At 52.6% G+C, this 7,027-nt stretch overlaps 1 non-coding gene across 1 annotated transcript; it reads left to right on the top strand.

Moving 5' to 3' along the window:
- Window positions 1-5,846: 5,846 nt before the first annotated feature.
- TRNAA-UGC (transfer RNA alanine (anticodon UGC)) lies at window positions 5,847-5,918 on the top strand. The gene has a single exon. It is a non-coding gene; the product is annotated as a tRNA-Ala (tRNA).
- Window positions 5,919-7,027: the final 1,109 nt, after the last annotated feature.

Raw genomic sequence — 7,027 nt, 5'->3', positions numbered from 1 at the left:
GAGGAAGTTGTGGTCCTTTAGTTTCAACAGAGTTGGGTCTTGTCTTGCTCTCAAGCTATATCTACACTATTGGATAATGTGGCTTTAAAGTGTTTGAATTAAACAGCTGTTGCATGTCCACACTATGCCTCTTGTCTTACCAGAGCACATCCAGGCTAGAATCTTGGATGGCCACAGAGAGCAGTGCACTGTGGGTAGCTGTGCAACTGGCTGCAGGTGCTTTGGGAAGGGTTTGCAATGCCTCACAGGCTGGTACAGCATCACATGATGCAGGTTTCTCTATCCCATTGTTCCATGGGAATCCTACTAGATTGCCAGCTGCTTTTCAACTGCAATGTGTTTGGGTGCGGGGGGGAAGAGTGAGTGAGTGTGTGTTTGTGTGTGTGGGGAGAAGGGAGTGTGTGTGTTGGGGAAGAGTGAGTGTGTTGGTCACTCGTGTGCCCACACTGTCTCTAAGTTCAGACAGCTGCTGCAAGCAACCAGTCCTGAGGAAGGGGGAGGGGCACAGCCCTCACTGGCTCAGCTCAGCACAGCACAGCAGCCTCTGTCATACATGCACGCTGCGGCCTGCTTAGCTCTTGTCAGGTGTGCTGGAACAGGGGGTTAGGGGGTCATGGCCCCACCACTCTTTACCGGCTGTTAGGACAAGTGATCGGGGGGGAAGGGTGGAGTCTTGGGAGGAAGAGGTGTTCTGTGGGTGTGGCCTCAGGGGGAGGGGTGGTGTGAGTGTGGTTCCTTGGGGAAGGGGTGTCATGAGAGCGCCACAGTTCAGACAACGGTGCCCCCGCCCCACTGTAAGGAAGCTCCCACCGCCCCTGCTCTGTGTTCGTAGTGCAGGAGAGAGCAGCATCCATGGCAGTGATTTGTTCCCGGGGGCTCCAGCAGAAGGGCTTGGGAGGTGATTTAAAGGTCCCAGGGCTCCGGCAGGGGGGCTCAGGAGGCGATTTAAAGGGCCTGGGGCTCCGGCCACTGCAGGGAGCCCTGGGCCCTTTAAATCACCAGACTGGGAAAGCCAGGCCGGGCTGGCACAGCGTACCCGCTCTTGCCAGTACCCCATACCAGAACATACCGGCTTACTTTCACCTCTGGAAGCTCCTCACATGGCTCAATAACTGGTTAAAAGCTGGGAAACAAAGGGTAGGAATAAATGGTCAGTTTTCAGGATGCAAATTGGTACCTAGTGGTGTCTATACTGGGGCCAGGACTAGTCAACATATTGATAAACGATCTGCTAAACAGAGAGGTGACAAAATTTGCAGATGATCCAAAACTACAGAGGACAGTTAAGTCCAAAGCAGCCTGTGAGGAGCTAAAAAGAGATTTCACAAAACTAGGTGAAAGGGCAACAAAATGGCAGATGAAATTCAATGCTGATAAATGCAAAGTGATGCACATTGGCAAACACAATCTCAACTCTACATATAAAACGATGGGATGTAAAATAGCTGTTGCCACTCAAGTGAGAGATCTTGGAGTCACTGTGGATAGTTCTCTGCAAACATCCACTCAGTGTGCAGTGGTCGGTAAAAAGCGAACAGAATGTTGGGAATCATTAGGAAAGAGATAGAATATAAGAGAGAAAATCTTATTGCCGCTGTATAAATCCATGGTACGCCCACATCTTGAATGCTGCATGCAGATACGGTCACCCCATCTCAGAAAAGATGTATTGGAATTGGAAAAGGTTCAGAAAAGGGGTATGGAGTGTCTGCCATATGAAGAGAGAATAATAAGCCTGGGACTTTTCAGCTTGGAGAAAAGATGACCAAGGGGAAATATGATAGAGGTCTATAAAATCATGACTGGTGTGGAGAAAGTAAATAAGGAAGTGTTACTTATTCCTTCTCATAACACAAGAACTAGGGGTCACCAAGTGAAATTAATAGGCAGCACATTTAAAACAAACAAACAGAAGTATTTTTTCACACAATGCACAGTCAACGTGTGGAACTCCTTGCCAGAGGATCTTGTGAAGGCCAAGACTATAACAGGGCTCAAAAAAAGAGCTAAATCGATTCATGGAGGACATGCTCTGAGCCAGGATGGGCAGGAAAGATGTCCCTAATCTCTGTTTGCTAGGAGTGGGTGACAGGGGATAGATCACTTGATAATTATCTGTTCTGTTCATTCCCTCTGGGGCACCTGGCTTTGGCCGCTATGGGAAGACAGGACACTGGGCGAGATGGACCCAGTCTGACCCAGTCTGGCTGCTCTTACGTCTTTATGCTCCTTTCATACAGATGCCTGGGATTCTGCCTCACAATGTGTCCCTGAGGTATCAGCCAAAATGCCCAGACAGGCAAACACTCTGGGCTCCTGAAGCCTCTGCCCCCCACCTAGTGCCTATGGCTCATCCCTGACCCTTGCTGCTGCTCCTTGCTGTAGAAGGTGAAAGGAGCGGAGGCAGCACAGGAGCCTTCTGGGGACACAGATCTGAGGCTTTGGGAGAGACACATTGTCTGAGACATCAGAGCGCTGTAAACGATGCAGCCACCCCCTCAATCAGGGGTCTGTTCCAGCCCTGAGTCTGGGCTACCACGATCCCTCCCGCAGAGCAGGGTGCCCACAGATTACAGCCTGAAAATAGGCATGTGACACTAACTCCTGTTCTCCCTGACAGGGCCTCCCCTAGACCAAGGGGCACCCCACACAAGACATGTCTTTGGTGCCCCCCCCATGTTAAAATTTTGAATATCTTATTTTTCATTGCATTTGTAGCTCACTTCATGATTTCGATGCATGACTTTCTCTGTCATATAAGATGCTAAATTTGCAGGCTAGGTTCTGTAAACCTGTATTTATTCATGCCACATATAAGCAAATAAAACAAATTCATTTCCTCTAAGCATATAGAAACTTTTTAATTTTGACAGTAACTGAAATGTACTAACACCTAGCAATGGAACTGTCACCAGCACAGGGCTGGCCAGTATTAAGTAGTGTTACAGTAGGAGACAGCGTTAGGATGTTAACCCCAGGCCTTTAGCTGAAAGGTCGCTTCTCTCGCCTTTCCCCCATGAGCTGAAGCGCAGCATTCGAGAGATCCAGAGACTAGTTGATGACATTTCCAAGTGCTAAAATAGCAAGCGATGTCCATCTTGCATTTGCCATTGCTGACTGGAGAGATGTTCTATTGAGAATGATGAGTCCTAGTCAGTTGCTTTCTGGAAAGATGGTTTTCCCTTTTAGGCTTGGGAGGAGCCTGCGAGCTGTGGGTGAGGTTGTTCCAGTGAGAACCGCTGCTCCTTTCTTGCCGACCTGGGGGTGCCAGTGACAGCTTGTGAGGGGGCAGGTGCTGGCTTGAGTGAATGGGATATAGGAAACCCCAGCCTGCCCCTCCGGGCCAAGTCCACTGCTTGGCTCCTGCTTTGTGACATCCAGATTTAAATCTTTCCAGCATGTGCTGCAGCTCATGTATTAAGCCTTCGTGGTGGGCCTGGTCCTTGCCAAAGTAGCTCAGCTGGGAGTGCATTGGATTGAAGATCTAAAGGTTTCTGGTTTGATGCCAGGCGTTAGCACCCTCTTCACCCTGGGCGTGTCATGCTGGGCTTTCTTCTGGGTGTGCGGCTGTGCCCTGAACTCACCAGTGTTCCTAATTTCAGAGGCAACACTAGCAGAGGACGTGTGTGGGGTCATGTGCCGCACCTGGGTTAGCTATCGCCTGCTACATCATGTGGTGCTGTCAGGCCCCCTCCCTGTACAGCAGCTGCTGCAGGGGTGAGTGGAGAGGGGCTGTCTTTGCTGCTTCCTCTCCCTGCACTGTTCACAGCTGGGGGGGCTGTTGATTGCAAGGGGATGGGGCTGAACCTTGACATTGTGCCCCCCCCCTTCAGGAGACACCAGTCGTCTGCGCCTGGTTGGAAGCTCCGCAGCTAGAGGAAAAAGTGGTTTTCTGCACCAGAGCTGCCAGCTCTTACTTTCTTTCTCATGACGGGGAGGAAAAACGAATCTCTTTTTCAAAGCCCAGTCCTGCCATTGACCGAGGTCTGACTTTCTAAGTTCCTGCTAGAGTGGGGGATTTAGAGTTAGTGGGGCCCTGTGCGCATAAAGTGCATTCAACAATCCCCCTTCCTCAGAGCTCTGCTATGTCTCCAGTAGCTGCTGTCCCCTGGTAGCAGGGAAGGACGTTTCTACCCATCCAGGAGATCCCAGCCTTGGACCAAAGGCAACTTCAGGCTTCTCCTCTCTCCCTTCTTGGAATCAAGTTCAGGTTTTTACCAGGAGTTAAAGCAGCCTGAAGCTGCAGAGTCTGGATCAAGGTCACAAGTTCCCAGTGTCTCCGTGGAAGGGAATTTGTTAAATCCCAGATGAGTGGAGTTAAATCAGTTCTCAACCTGAGTCCTTAGGTCTAAATCCTGAGGATATTGTCCCATCATGGGGCCATTTCCCACCTCTCTTTCATACAGAAGCACAATTTTCTTTGCACAGACACAGGAACAGCAAGATCTTTCTCTGTCCCTTGTGCAAAGCAGGTGGCCAAATTCCATGGAAACAATGGCCAAGCAGGTGGGCCCTGGGCACATCCAGCCCTGGCCATGAGATGTTCCCTCCCCTCTTTCTTTATGCTGCTGTTGTCATTTCATGGAATGTCTGGGATGGGGAAAAGCTGAGTTCACTCCAGCTGAAGGGAAAAAGACCCCTGAAAATCTCAGGCCCTCAGGGAAAACCCAACCCCTGCTACCAGGGTCACTGAGGTGCTGGGGATTTGAGTAGGAAAGGGACTGTCTGAATTATCAAGGTGGGGAATGAATAACAAACTACAAGATCCACCTCATTAACCACCGACACAGACTAATCCTGCTGCAGATAGAGAGGAAACTGGGAGCGATTCTTTGCTGTGCAGCCATGGAAACACTGACCCAATTGCACTGCAGTGAATGTGCTGGGGAAAGCTGGATTTTACAGGCAGGTGGAAATCGTGGATCCTAGAAACACCTGGAGTCCCCCACACTGCGTCTGCCACCAGGGTTGGGTGTTGAGCTGCTCACAGAGTCCCCCACCACCATTACTTTCTAGCAGGGGATTGCAGCACCACCCACCCACCCAGAGGTGAAAGTAAGCCGGTCCAGTCTGCTATGGCGTACTAGCAAGAGCCAGTACACCGTGTTGGACCGCACCGGCGTCCACGGCGGGGATTGAAAGGGCTCTGGACTGCCCATGGCCAGGGCTCTGGCGGCCGGGCTGGGGCCGGGATTGAAAGGGCTCAGAGCTCCCCGCGGCTGCGGGCAGCCCAGAGCCCTTTAAATCCCAGCTGCAGCTGAGATTTAAAGGGCTCAGAGCTCCCAGCCCCTGCAGGCAGCCCAGAGTCCTTTGAATCCCGGCCGCGGCTCTGGTGACCGGGCTGGGGCTGGGATTTAAAGGTCTCATTGCTCCCCTCAGTGGCAGGAGCTCTGGGCCCTTTAAATCCCTGCCCCAGCCCCGCAAAGCTCGGGGTTCTCCTGGTGGCCGGAGGCCCAGGCCCTTTAATTTACCCCATGAGCCCCGGGGGGCTCCCAGCGACCTCTTCAGCTAGGAGCCCCTGGTTGATTTAAAGGCTCTGGGTCTCCCAGCCACAGCTGGTGCCCCAGGGCCTTTAACTCTTGAGAGGCCACGCCTCTTCTGGATGATGCCACGCCCCCTCAGGACTCCCACAGTACCGGTAAGTCCTGTAAGTTACTTTCACCCCTGCACCCAGCCAATGCAGTATGAGGGCTGAGTCTTGTATCGCTGCACCCTGGGTCCAGGGCATGCACTCTCTCTTGCCTCCTCTGCTGTGTAGAATCTTGCCCTGCTGCAAAGTGTTCCCCATGAGCCACCAACCTCCAGGACAGCAGGTTTGACCCTCAGAGCAGGAACCTGCCCAAGGTGGAGGTGTAGCTCAGTGGTAAAGCACATGCTTTGCATGTATGAGGTCCTGGGTTCAATCCCCAGCATCTCCAGGCTCTTTTTTACACCCTGCTGCTTTGCTCATGCCCAGAGGGGATGTGGCCCACCAGGCTCCATGCCTGAGCTTCAATCCTGCTCACTGAGGGGCAAGGGAAAATTGCATGGAAGGTCCTGGGGGAGTTTCTGCTCCTAAGTCACCTCACTATGTTTAAGATTCTCACCCGCTGTGCTGCTTGGGACAATGGTAGATGAGAAGGGCGAATCCTCCAGCACTGGAGGGAAAGGTCCCATCTGCACAGCCCGAGAGGCAAGGAAACAGAGGGGCTGTCAGTGCTCAGAGAGGAGAGAGGTCAGTGATTTACACCCACCAGGGGACACTGACTTTTTGAGGCGGGTGCAGCTGGCTTGGGATGGTGCTGACGATGGATAGAAAAAAGGCTGGAGTCAGTGACAGATGGGACCACAGAAGGGGAAGGGAAATGGCAGCCCCACAGAAGGTCCTGGGTGCTCAGATGCCCCAGTTATTGCACCCTGGCCTGTCCTAGAGAGAAAAAAGACCCAGAGGGACCCAGCCCCCCTACAGTGATCCCGTGGACAAGAACCTGGTTGGGAGTGGGGTGAAGGTTCCCTCTGTGCAAAGGGGAGCTGAAATCCCTCAGTGTCCTGGCATTTAAACAATGAAAGCTTCAAACCCTGCACGGGTGTGGGCTGAGGTGCATCAGCAGAAGGTTGGGCTGGACAGAGGTGGCAGGTTTGTATAATTTTTGGTGGTTCCCAGAATGGGACCAAGTCCTGTCCCACCCCACGTCTGTGTCAGGCTCTGGGAGGGAGTTTGGGTGTGGGAGGGAGAGGGGTTGCGCTCTGGGAAAGACTTTGTGTGCAGGGTCTGGGCGTAGTCAGAGGGTTGGGGTGCAGGAGTGGGTGTGGTGGGCAGGGTCTTGGAGGGAGTTTGGGTGCGGATATGGGGTTTGAGTTGGAGCAGGGTGTGAGGGGTGCAGGAGAGGGTGAGGGGTGCAGCATTTACCTCAGGCATTTCACAAAAGCAATGCGCACCCCTCTCTGGAAGCAGCCTCTAAGCAGGAGGGCTGGGAGTGTCTCTGTGCACCGCTGCCAGAAGACTCCACCCCACAGCTCCCATTGCCACAGTAGGCAGAGTTGGCAC

The sequence above is a fragment of the Gopherus flavomarginatus genome, unplaced genomic scaffold (assembly GCF_025201925.1).
Source record: "Gopherus flavomarginatus isolate rGopFla2 unplaced genomic scaffold, rGopFla2.mat.asm mat_scaffold_2536_arrow_ctg1, whole genome shotgun sequence".
Classification (NCBI taxonomy): domain Eukaryota; kingdom Metazoa; phylum Chordata; order Testudines; family Testudinidae; genus Gopherus; species Gopherus flavomarginatus.
Note: the sequence above shows the minus strand (reverse complement) of the source record. Positions and strands in the feature narration are given on the sequence as shown.